Source organism: Sus scrofa, chromosome 14, assembly GCF_054392235.1.
Source record: "Sus scrofa isolate SSC_HxYL_T2T_F1_AM1 chromosome 14, Sscrofa_HxYL_maternal_Yorkshire_Landrace_v2.0, whole genome shotgun sequence".
Classification (NCBI taxonomy): Eukaryota; Metazoa; Chordata; class Mammalia; order Artiodactyla; family Suidae; genus Sus; species Sus scrofa.
This window is the reverse complement of record NC_139396.1, coordinates 109,649,230-109,660,768: the sequence shown is the minus strand read 5'-3', so window position 1 is coordinate 109,660,768 and position 11,539 is coordinate 109,649,230. Positions and strand designations below refer to the sequence as shown.

Here is an 11,539-nt window from a genome sequence, read left to right as displayed (position 1 = left end):
GAATTATAGAAAATATTTACAAATGATAAGACTGATAAGGGGCTAATATATCCAAAATATACAAACAGCTCATACAGCTCAAGAAACCAAATAATGATTAAAACATGGGAGTTCCTGCTGTGGCACAGAGAGTTAGTTATCTAGTATTGTTTCTGGGTGGTGTAGGTTTGATCCTTGGTCCAGCACATTGGGTTAAGGATCCTGTGTTGCTGAAGCTGTGGCCAAAACAAACAAACAGAAAAACCTTAAAAAATGGCCAGAAAGTTCCCATCGTGGCTTAGTGGAAATGAATCTGACTAGCATCCATGAGGATGCAGGTTTGATCCCTGGCTTTGTTCAGTGGGTTAAGGATCTGGCATTGCTGTGAGCTGTGGTGTAGGTCACAGATGCGGCTCAGATCCTGTGTTGCTGTGGCTCTGGCACAGGCCAGCAGCTACAGCTCCGATTCCACCCCTAGCCTGGGAAACTCCATATGCCGCGAGTGCGGCTCTTAAAAAAATAAAATAAAATAAAATTCAAGTTTTTACCGAAAAATAAAGCACAGCTTTAAAGGAAAGTAATTTACCCTTTTTTTCTGGTATCTTTCCTGCCATAAAGATACCAGAAACAAAGTTAGAGTAAGTGACAGATGAAAGAATATTTTTTCAACATAGATAAGACAAAGAGTTAAAGTCAATTATATACAAAGAATGTCAGGAATGAAGATAAAAACAGAAAATTGACAAAAGGCATAACAGAAAACTCCTATTAGAGGAATTGCAATGCTCAGTGAATCTCAAAACCATCCCTAACCTGACCTAGTCATAATAAAAGAAGCATTTTTAACGACTTCCAATGGTCCTACTTTATAAAAATATTTAAAAATGGCATCATGCTTTACCTGGCATTCAATGCACTTCTTTCACGACAGAAAACAGCAAACATCCTTCAACAGCAAACATCCTTCAACAGCAAACATCCTTCAACAACACAGCTGTTTGTGTTTCTTTTATAGGAGGAAGGATCTTGATTGGATAATTGCAGTTAAAGAGATTCAATGGATGCCATTTCCCTCATCCACTGGGCTTTCTCCCCATCAATCCAATGATCTAAGATGCTGGGGGCTGCAGAAGCTCCTTCAAGGAGACACTGATGACACCCCCTTGTTCTATGGTACTTAAGGTTCAGGCACTTGTGTGAAACCCCAGGAGATCATATTCGTTTTCCCCTGGCTGTGGGTGGTGAAGGTTTCATTTGGTTTCACCTGAGGATGGTTTGGTCACGATGAGGAAAGGCTGCTGTCAGCTCCCACCCACCTCACACCAGGGTTTCCCAACTTCCCTGAGCAGGAGAATTCCTGGGACCCTTGTTGGAAGCACAGTTCACCTGGTGCTCATGGAAACTCAGAGCAAGAACAGGAGTCTGGACTTTTCACAGCACCAGAGGCTTTTTAGCATCAGCAAAGACTGGGACACACTGCTTCCAATCATTCATTCTGTGCTGCTTTATTCACAGCTTCATGGATATGCAAATGAGGTACAAGAACGACACATATTTATTTATTTATTTATTTTATTTTTGTCTTTTTGCTATTTCTTTGGGCCGCTCCCGCGGCATATGGAGGTTCCCAGGCTAGGGGTCTTATCGGAGCTGTAGCCGCTGGCCTACGCCAGAGCCGCAGCAACGCGGGATCCGAGCCGCGTCTGCAACCTACACCGCAGCTCACGGCAACGCCGGATCGTTAACCCACTGAGCAAGGGCAGGGACCGAACCCGCAACCTCATGGTTCCTAGTCGGATTCGTTAACCACTGCGCCACGACGGGAACTCCAGAACGACACATATTTAAAGTGGACAGTTCAATGAGTTAGGATGTATGTATATACCCAGGATAGCATCAGCCTAATTAAGATAAAAAAATGCCAATGCCCCTCAAAGCTTCCTCATGCCCCTTGATAAGCCACACCTCCCTCCCTCCCATCCCCAGGCAGCCACTAATCTTCTTTGTTTCACTAGACAGAAGAATTGCAATTATGTATGAAGGACAACTTTCTGTATCTGGCTGCATTCACTCAGTATCAATATGTTGAGATTTAAAAATAAAAAAGTGGAGTTCCCGTCGTGGGTCAGTGGTTAACGAATCCAACTAGGAACCGAAAGGTTGCGGGTTTGATCCCTGGCCTTGCTCAGTGGGTTAAGGATCCAGTGTTGCTGTGAGCTGTGGTGTAGGTTGCAGACACAGCTCAGATATGGCCTTGTTGTGGCTCTGGCGTAGGCCAACTGCTCCAGCTCTGATTAGGCCCTTAGCCTGGGAACCTCTATGTGCCACGGGAGTGGCCCTAGAAAAAGGCAAAAAGACCAAATAAATAAATAAATAAAAATAAAAATAAAAAGGCAAGCTACAATGATACACTGTACAACAAAGGGAATATAGGCTACATATATGTGTGTGTGTGTGTATATATATATATATATATATATATATATATATACATATTTTTTTTTTTTGGTCTTTTTGCCATTTCTTGGGCCACTCCCGTGGCATATGGAAGTTCCCAGGCTAGGGGTCAAATCAGAGCTGTAGCCGCTGGCCTACACCAGAGCCACAGCAATGCGGGATCTGAGCCACGTCTGCAACCTACACCACAGCTCATGGCAACGCCAGATTCTTAACTCGCTGAGCAAGGCCAGAGATCAAACCTGCAACCTCATGGTTCCTAGTCAGATTCGCTAACCACTGAGCCACCACGGGAACTCCCATAGGCAATATTTTATATAACATTAAATAGGGTATAGTCCATAAAATTTTGAATCACTCTGTTGTAGTTTTAAAAGTAGCATAATATCATAAATCAACTATATCTCAGTAAAAAGAGCACCCTTGCAATGACCATTTAGGATAAGAATTTATACTTTTCCATCCATCCCAGAAGACCCTCCCTGTGCCCCTTCCCAATCTCAACCACCTTCCTCCTTCCCAAAGTACTCACTGTCCTGATATTTACAGTCATTATTCTCCTTAAGTTTCTTTGTAGTGTTTATCACCTTCGTGTGCCTCTCTAGACCCTATAGATGAGGCTTGCTCATTTCTTGATGTTTTCTCAACTCTTTTAGTCTATAATTTCCTTCTCCATCCCTCTCCTTCTGACACTGTATCCGTGGAAGAACCTGAGCCCTTCCCCTTGGGAAACTCTCCAGTGTGGATTTTGTAGACCGTGTTCCCACAACACAGTTCAACACATCCCTCTATTTTCCATGTTTCCTGCAGTTGTTCAACTGTATTCAGAGGCCTGATCAGGCTCAGGATCAAGGTTTTTGATGAGACTCTGGGTAGTGATGTCTTATTTCATCATGGGACACACATGTCAGGTTGTTCACCTTTTTTCGAGAGGTTAGTAGAGATGATGTTCAATCCTTCTGTTCAATGATCCATTTGAGGGTGAAAATGATGATATTTAATTATATCACTTCTTTTTCACTTATCAGCTGGATTAAGGGATGTGTCTTAATCTACTCTTTCATCACCCAGTGGGACAGTTCACAGAGGAAAGGCATGTTATATGTTTCTTTCTTTTTGTTTCTCTCTTCATTATCCAGAGAATTAAATGCTACCTTGTCATCCTACAAGGATGAGGAATTGATTTAAAAAAACCTGATAAAGGATTAAAACATATTTGGTGGCTTTCATTGACTGAACTTATTATATTTGTTGATGCTCAAATAGTCCAATTTTCCACCAGTTGGAACCTCTTCAGGTTAAATCTGAAGTCCTTTGGACTTGATCCTGAATGTTAGTCTGAATGCTTCTTTGAGATCTGGTTTGGCAAGTTGTTTTAAGATCATCTTGGTGCAAAAATTCTCAACAAAATTTTAGCCAACCACATCCAACAACATATAAAAAAGGTCATGCACCACATCAACAAAAGAAAAGTCAAAACCACACGATCATCTCAATAAATGCAGAAAAAGCATTTGACAAAGTCCAACATCCATTCATGATTAAAAAAAAAAAAAACTCTTACCAAAGTGGGCATAGAGGGAACATATCTTAACATAATAAAACACATTATGACAAACCCACAGCCAGTAGAATACTCAACACAGAAAAGCTGAAAGCCTTCCTGCTAAAATCTGGACCAAGGCAAGGATGACCACTCTTACATTTTTTATTTAAAACAGTATTTTTGTTGTTGTTGTTGTTGTTGTTGTTGTTGTTGTTGTTGCTATTTCTTGGGCCGCTCCCGCGGCATATGGAGGTTCCCAGGCTAGGGGTTGAATCGGAGCTGTAGCCGCCGGCCTACGCCAGAGCCACAGCAACGCGGGATCCGAGCCGCGTCTGCAACCTACACCACAGCTCACGGCATCGCCGGATCGTTAACCCACTGAGCAAGGGCAGGGACCGAACCCGCAACCTCATGGTTCCTAGTCGATTCGTTAACCACTGCGCCACGACGGAAACTCCTAAAACAGTATTAAGTCTTAGTCACAGCAATCATACAAAAAGAAAAAAAGTATCTAAATGAGAAGAGAAGAGGTAAAATTGTCACTGTATGCAGATGACATGATACTATAAATAGAAAACCCTAAGGATTCCATACAAAAACTACTCAAACTGATCAACAAATTCAGCAAAGTAGCAGGATATAAGATTAACATTCAGAAATCAGTTGCATTTCTGTATACAAACAATGAAATATTAGAAAAGGAATATAAAAATACAATACCTTTTAAAATCGCACCCCCCAAAATTAAATATCCAGGAATAAACCCGACCAAGGAGGTGAAAGACTTATATGCTGAGAACTGTAAAACATTAATCAAGGAAATTAAAGAGGACTCAAAGAAATGGAGAGATATCCCATGCTCCTGGATTGGAAGAATTAATATCATTAAAATGGCCATACTACCCAAAGCGATCTACAGATTCAGTGCAATCCCTACCAAACTACCCAGGACATTTTTCACAGAACTAGAATAAACGATCCAAAAATGTAGATGGAACCATAAAAGACCCAGAATTGCCAAAGCAATCCTGAGGAACAAAAACCAAGCAGGTGGCATAACTCTTCCAGACTTCAGACAATATTACAAAGCTACAGTCATCAACACAGTGTGATATGTACCAAAACAGACATACAGACCAATGGAACAGAATAGAGAAACCCAGAGATAAACCCAGACACCTATGGTCAATTAATCTTTGACAAAAGAAGCAAGAATATAAAATAGGAAAAAGACAGTCTCTTCAGTAAGAGGTGCTTGGAAAACTGGACAGCTGCATTCAAATCCATGAAACTAGAACACACCCTCATGCCGTGCACAAAAATAAACTCAAGATGGCTTAGAGACTTAAACATAAGACAAGACACCATCAAACTCCTAGAAGAGAGCATTGGCAAAACATTCTCTGACATCAACCTCACAAATGTTTTCTTAAGTCTGTTTCCCAAAGCAATAGAAATAAGAGCAAATATAAACCAATGGAACCTAATCAAACTGACAAGCTTTTGCACAGCAAAGGAAACCATAAAAACAAAAACAAAAACAAAAACAAAAACAGACAACCTACGGAACAGGAGAAAATAGTTTCAAAAGATGCAACTGAGAAGGGCTTCATCTCCAAAATATACAAATAACTCAAGAGCAAAAAAGCCAACAACCCAATTGAAAAATGGGAAGAAGAGCTGGAATAGACATTTCTCCAAAGAAGACATACAGATGGCAAATAAGAACGTGAAAAAAAAAATGCTGAACATCACTAATTATCAGAGTAAAGCAAATCAAAACCACAATGAGTTAGCACCTCACACTTGTCAGAATGGCCATGATTAGTAAGTCTATAAATAATAAATGCTGGAGAGGGTGTGGAGAAAAGGGAACCCTCCTACTCTGTTGGTGGGAGTGTAAATGGTACAACCACTATGGAGGACAGTATGGAGGTACCTCGGAAAACTAAATAGAGAACTACCACATGACCCAGCAATCCTACTCCTGGGCATACATCCAGACAAAACTTTCTCCCTCTCTTTCTCTCTCTCTCTCTCTCTTTTTTTTTTTTTTTTTTTTTTTTTTTTTTTTTGCTTTTTAGGGCTGTACCTGTGGCACATGGAAATTCCCAGGCTAGGGGTTGAATCAGAGCTACAGCTGCCAGCCTATGCCATAGCCATGCCAGATCTGAGCTGCGTCTGTGACCTACACCACAGCTCAGAGCAATGTCAGATCCTTAACCCAAAGAGTGAGGCCAAGGATCAAACCAACCTCCACATGGGAACTCCCATATAAAACTTTCACTCAAAAAGACACATGCACTCTTATGTTCACTGCAGCACTATCCACAATAGCCAAGACATGGAAACAACCTAAATGTCCATCAACAGATGAATGAATGAAGAAGATGTGGTACCTATACACAATGGAATACTACTCAGCTATAAAAAAGAACAAAATAATGCCATTTGCAGCAACAGGGATGGAACTAGAAACCCTCATACTAAGTGAAGTAAGTCAGAAAGAGAAAGCAAATATATATGCTATCACTTATATCTGGAATCTTATATACAGCACAAAATAAACCTATCTACAGAAAAGAAACAAACTCATGGACCTGGAGTTTGGGGTTGAATGTAAACTATTTCATTTGGAGTGGATAAGCAATGAGATCCTGCTGTACAGCTCAGGGAGCTATATTTAACCACTTGTGATGGAGCATGATAGAGAATAATGTGAAAAAAGAATGTATATATATATGTATGATTGGGTCACTTTGCTATATGGCAGAAATTGACAGAACATTATAAATCAACTATAATAAAATTTATTAAAAAAGAGATCATCTTGTGTATTTCCTGCCCAGGACTAGAATCAGTTATTTGTTCAAGAAGTCTTAGTCTCTATCTTTTTCTTTTTGTCTTTTTGAGCCACATCTGTGGCATATGGAAATTCCTGGTACAGAAATCAATCTGAACCACTGCTGCAACCTACGCTAGAGTTGTGGCAGCATGGGATCCTTAACCCATTTGCTGGTCTGATGATTGAACCCAAGCTGCCAGACAACAGGGGATCGCTAACCCACTGTGCCACAGTGGAAACTCTCCTTAGTTTCTTTTAATTTTATTTTTTTAAATGAAAATAAAATTTATTGAAGGGTAGGAATGACTACAAAATTAATACTACCAAATCATTACTGAGGCCTTTTTCATTAACAAAAATTGGAGGGTAGGTGGAAAAAAATCAAACAAGAATATGGATGTTTTAAAACTACATTTTATCTAGCCATTATCTTTTTACTAAATCTTCTGCAAGATGGTTATAAAGCTATTCGGTTAAAGTAATGCTTTAAAGATCTTAAAACCATCTTCCACAAATTATATGGCACTGAAAATCATCCCATCTGTTTACAAAATTAAAACAAGCAATGACCCAATGAGTTTTTCTAGGTAAAATATTCAGTTAAAAAAGTGACTATTAACAGAAAATAAGTGATTGGTGAGCAGAATAAGAAAGTTAGAATAATTAAGATATATAATTATTCAACATTAACTTCATCTGGTTAAACCAATGGAACGTAATAAAAAGTTTACCGCACTAAGAGGGAAAGGGGTAACATGCTCCAGAGTCCTGCTTCTAAGTTCTCATATAATAATCCTATTTCGACCAACCTGTAAAGTAAAAGCATTGAATGCACATTAACATTATAACATGCACCTTACAATAACACAAAACTCAAACCATCACTGGTATTTGTCTTTACTGTGCACAAGTTAAGAAAACTTCACAAGAATGTGCACTTTTAAAAGTATGATCTTTATATACAGTACAGACAAAACAGGCACCTCCATTATAATTTTTTTTTTGTCTTTTTGCCATTTCTTGGGCCACTCCAGCAGCATCTGGAGGTTCCCAGGCTAGGGGTCGAATCGGAGCTGTAGCCACCGGCCTAGCCAGAGCCACAGCAACGCGGGATCTGAGCTGCGTCTGCAACCTATACCACAGCTCATGGCAATGCCGGATCCTTAACCCACTGAGCAAGGGCAGGGACCGAACCCGCAACCTCATGGTTCCTAGTCGGATTCATTAACCACTGCGCCATGACAGGAACTCCTCCATTATAATTTTTAATAAATAAAAGCATATTAACATAAAAAAAAAGGTAAGCAGCATCTCAAGTCTTTGACATTTGTAACTAAATGCTGGTACCCAAATGGTCTAATTGGTTAAGTTTGAACTAAGAGGTGCAAAAGGAGCCAGTTTTGGCCTTAATATTTTAATTCTAGTAGAGACAAGAGCTTTTCTGGGCTTACAGTCCTGCCACCTGATGGCGAGTGGCATCCCAGTCCTTCTAATATCTGATACTTTGGAAAGCAGATCGGACTCTGGAGAACTTGCCTTAATTAGATTCTAAATTTCCTTGAATTTTGGATGGTCTTTATCAGCCACCAGCTGCAACAGGAGGGCCTCACTTGTCATCACTATGATCCCAGTTCAAGCAAGACGCTCAAGAGCAAACATCCTGTCCATCATGCTTCTTGACAACATGGTGTCAACAACAGTATGAACCTTGATACCTTGGCCAACAAGCTCCAGAGCTGTTTGCTGGATGTACACACGAGCTCCTACCCTGAATAACAAAATACTCCTGACTCCAGGACTCTCTGCTATTGCTGCTTCTACTTCTGGTAATACCATTGAAAACTTGGTCTTTCGAAGTATGACTTTTACACCTATTAAATCGATTTCCTGAACAGTGCTTCCAAGACTTTCGGATATTGCTCTGTTACAATAACTAAAATTCCTAAAATCCGAGCCTCTTGCAACAATCTTTGTCACTAATAATATCTCCAAAATACTTGACGGCTGCTCTGAACTTTCCTGCATATCACATCAGAAAAACACAGTGCTTGAAGGTGTAAGATTTCCCAAGGTAGCAAGCTGGATCTGCAGCGGAATGAGGAACACCTCGCAGTGCTTGCTCGCGGCAAAGTCCTTGGGCAGGTTCACGTATTGGCCTCACTCCTTCACAAGGAGCTGCACCAGGAATCTGCGGTACATGTCCATCTGGTCGCCATACAGGCTGAGGAACTTCTGGATGAGCAGATCTTAACCCGCCCAGTGCTGCACTGCAGAGGGCTGCGCTAAGTCAGAGAAGTAGAAGAGCACGTGGACCCTGCCCAACGGCCCCCGCCCGGCCACCACTGGGGAGCGCTGGGACCGCGGGCTCCACCAATGCTATGTTCCCCCAGTGGCTGTGAGCGCCAAGGCCGCGAAGCGCAGACACGGCCGCCCGCCTAGGCCCCCGCCTTTGTTTCTTTTAGTGGGAAGTAATATGGAATATGAAATATTGAACACTAGAGTGTTAGGAATCCTTCTTGCTTCAGGTTTGATCATTCTTTTGTTAGGTAGGATAAGGATAGGGACTCTGACCCGGGTGATTTAAAACAGGCCACCTATTAACAAAAACAGGAGGCCTGTGATCAAACAGTGAAGACACATGTAGATACCAAAGGAATGCTCTTCAGAGCATCTCCCTAGAATCTTTTTTCCCATGCAAATAAGGCATCCTCGCCTGAAACCAATCAGTGGATTCAAACACGCCCCCTTATGCAGCAAGGTGCAGGGCGGGTGGGATAGGAAATTAGTCGGCCTGGAGCAAGAGAACAGCAGTCCTCAAACAGGTCAGTGATATAAGACTGTAAGGAGAGACCCAGCAGCAGCCAACACCAGTTTCTACCCAGGGCGGCCTGCTCTCTCTGAGGGTGTAAATAAAACTTGCTCTACACTGCTACTGGGCTCTTGGACTCTTGATCGCAACCTCGGGGGCAATGAGCAGGAGCATTTTTAGCTTGGGGCAACGGGCTCAGGGCAATGCACCTGAAAGGCTCATTAAAAGAGCCCGGGTCAGAGCTGTTACACTAAGGTGTTGGTTCAAGGGGAAATTGCCTTCCATCCAAAACCTCTCTTATCCTGAGCTGATTGCTCCTGCCTGGAGAGACCACCTGCCTCCATCTCTGCCGGACAAGACCACTGGGTCTATCCCGGCGCTGCTGCAGCACCTCCCAGCCCAGACGACCTCCCGCCAGACCGCCTGCCTCCATCCTTGTGTGACAGAGGCCAATGGCTCTATCCCCGTGTCACTACCATGTTTCCCCAGTCTGCACCTCCAAATCCTTGTCGTTTGTAGGCAAGGAATGAGGGAGAGAGCTCAGCAGATGAACCTGACACTTTCTAGGTCTTGTCTGTAGGAAGAGTTAGATATTACATATATGATGAAATACTGTGGTATTATACAGATATATCCAATTGAAGGTGAGAATTGCAAAGGTTTTTACTTACCGCTTCTGCTACATCTGGAACTCCACTGAAACACTATGATTAAGACAGGGCCGGTATTACTGATTTTTCTTTTTAGCTCCGGCTTCAATGCGGCTCTCCACTACAGACACTTAATGATTCCATCTTTAGTCCAAACTTTGATATTTTGCTCATCAAGAACTTTTTGGCATTAAACTTGCTTTTTGAAGAATTACTGCATTAAAATCTCATTTATCTTGATTATTGAGTTGTCTGGTGTCCCTGGAAATTGTGTGCCCCAGGCCAGTGTCTTTCTGGACTCTCCTGGTTCTAGACCAGCATTGGAGCTTCTCTGAGCTTCCTCTTTAGGGTCCTATCCTACTTAATTTTGCTGGCACTCCCAACAGTTTGCTGCCCACTGTAGACTCCAGCCCCAAAGGGGCCCTGGAGGCTCAGTGTGAGAATTCAAAGACTTGTATGGCTTACCTTAGAGCTCTGCCTCACTCATGGTGTAGTTTGCGGAGGTCCTCTCGATCTCAGCTCCAGGTCCTGGCCGTGCTTCTGCATCGCTTGAGCTCAAGGCTCTGCTGTGGGTGCTCACCTGCCCCTGCATAGCACATGCGTGGGGATCCCTGGAAAGGGGGCAAATTCGGGATCAGCCTGTTGCTATACTGAGCATGTGCAGTGTCCTCAGACAGCCAGGTACCCAGTTGTTTCCTCCTACTTTCCCTGCCCTTATGGTGATGTGGGCAGGTCTCATGGCTGTTGTCCACCCTCTTGTAATTTGTGGTATCAGGGAGCTAACTTATCATCCTGTCTTGTGAATATTGCCCAGAGGTTTTGGTTTTAAGATGCTATTGCTCTGTTTGTGTTTATGTAGGGATTTTGAAGGAAAAAAATCTATGCTTCCACCACCACTGCCATATTCCTAGAATTCTTAACTTTATTTCATCTTTAGACATTTTAAAAGAAAACAATGGAGAATCAGAATTCTTATTTTTTGTACAGAGAGCAATTTAAAAAATACAGTAAAAATCACAAAAGACTACTGTTTGCTCAAGGCCTAGCAATGCTGACCCTTCTCAATGTTCACAAGAGAGATTACAATCCTAGAGATGTGTCAGCTCTTGGTCCAGGTAAGAGGTGGACCTGACTGTCCAAACACCCTTGTGCTAGAAACATCCAGATGTGTGATGGCCTGGTCAAGCTCAGGAGAGAGGAAGGAATAGGCCCGGGGAGTGAAGACAGAAGGGAAAACTGGATGCAAGTTTGGG

The 11,539-nt window shown here is 42.2% G+C and overlaps 1 pseudogene; it reads right to left on the bottom strand.

Annotated features, from left to right (window-relative positions):
* Positions 1-7,554: 7,554 nt before the first annotated feature.
* Positions 7,555-10,069, bottom strand: LOC100152313 (isochorismatase domain-containing protein 1 pseudogene; annotated as a pseudogene).
* Between the last annotated feature and the right edge of the window lie 1,470 nt (positions 10,070-11,539).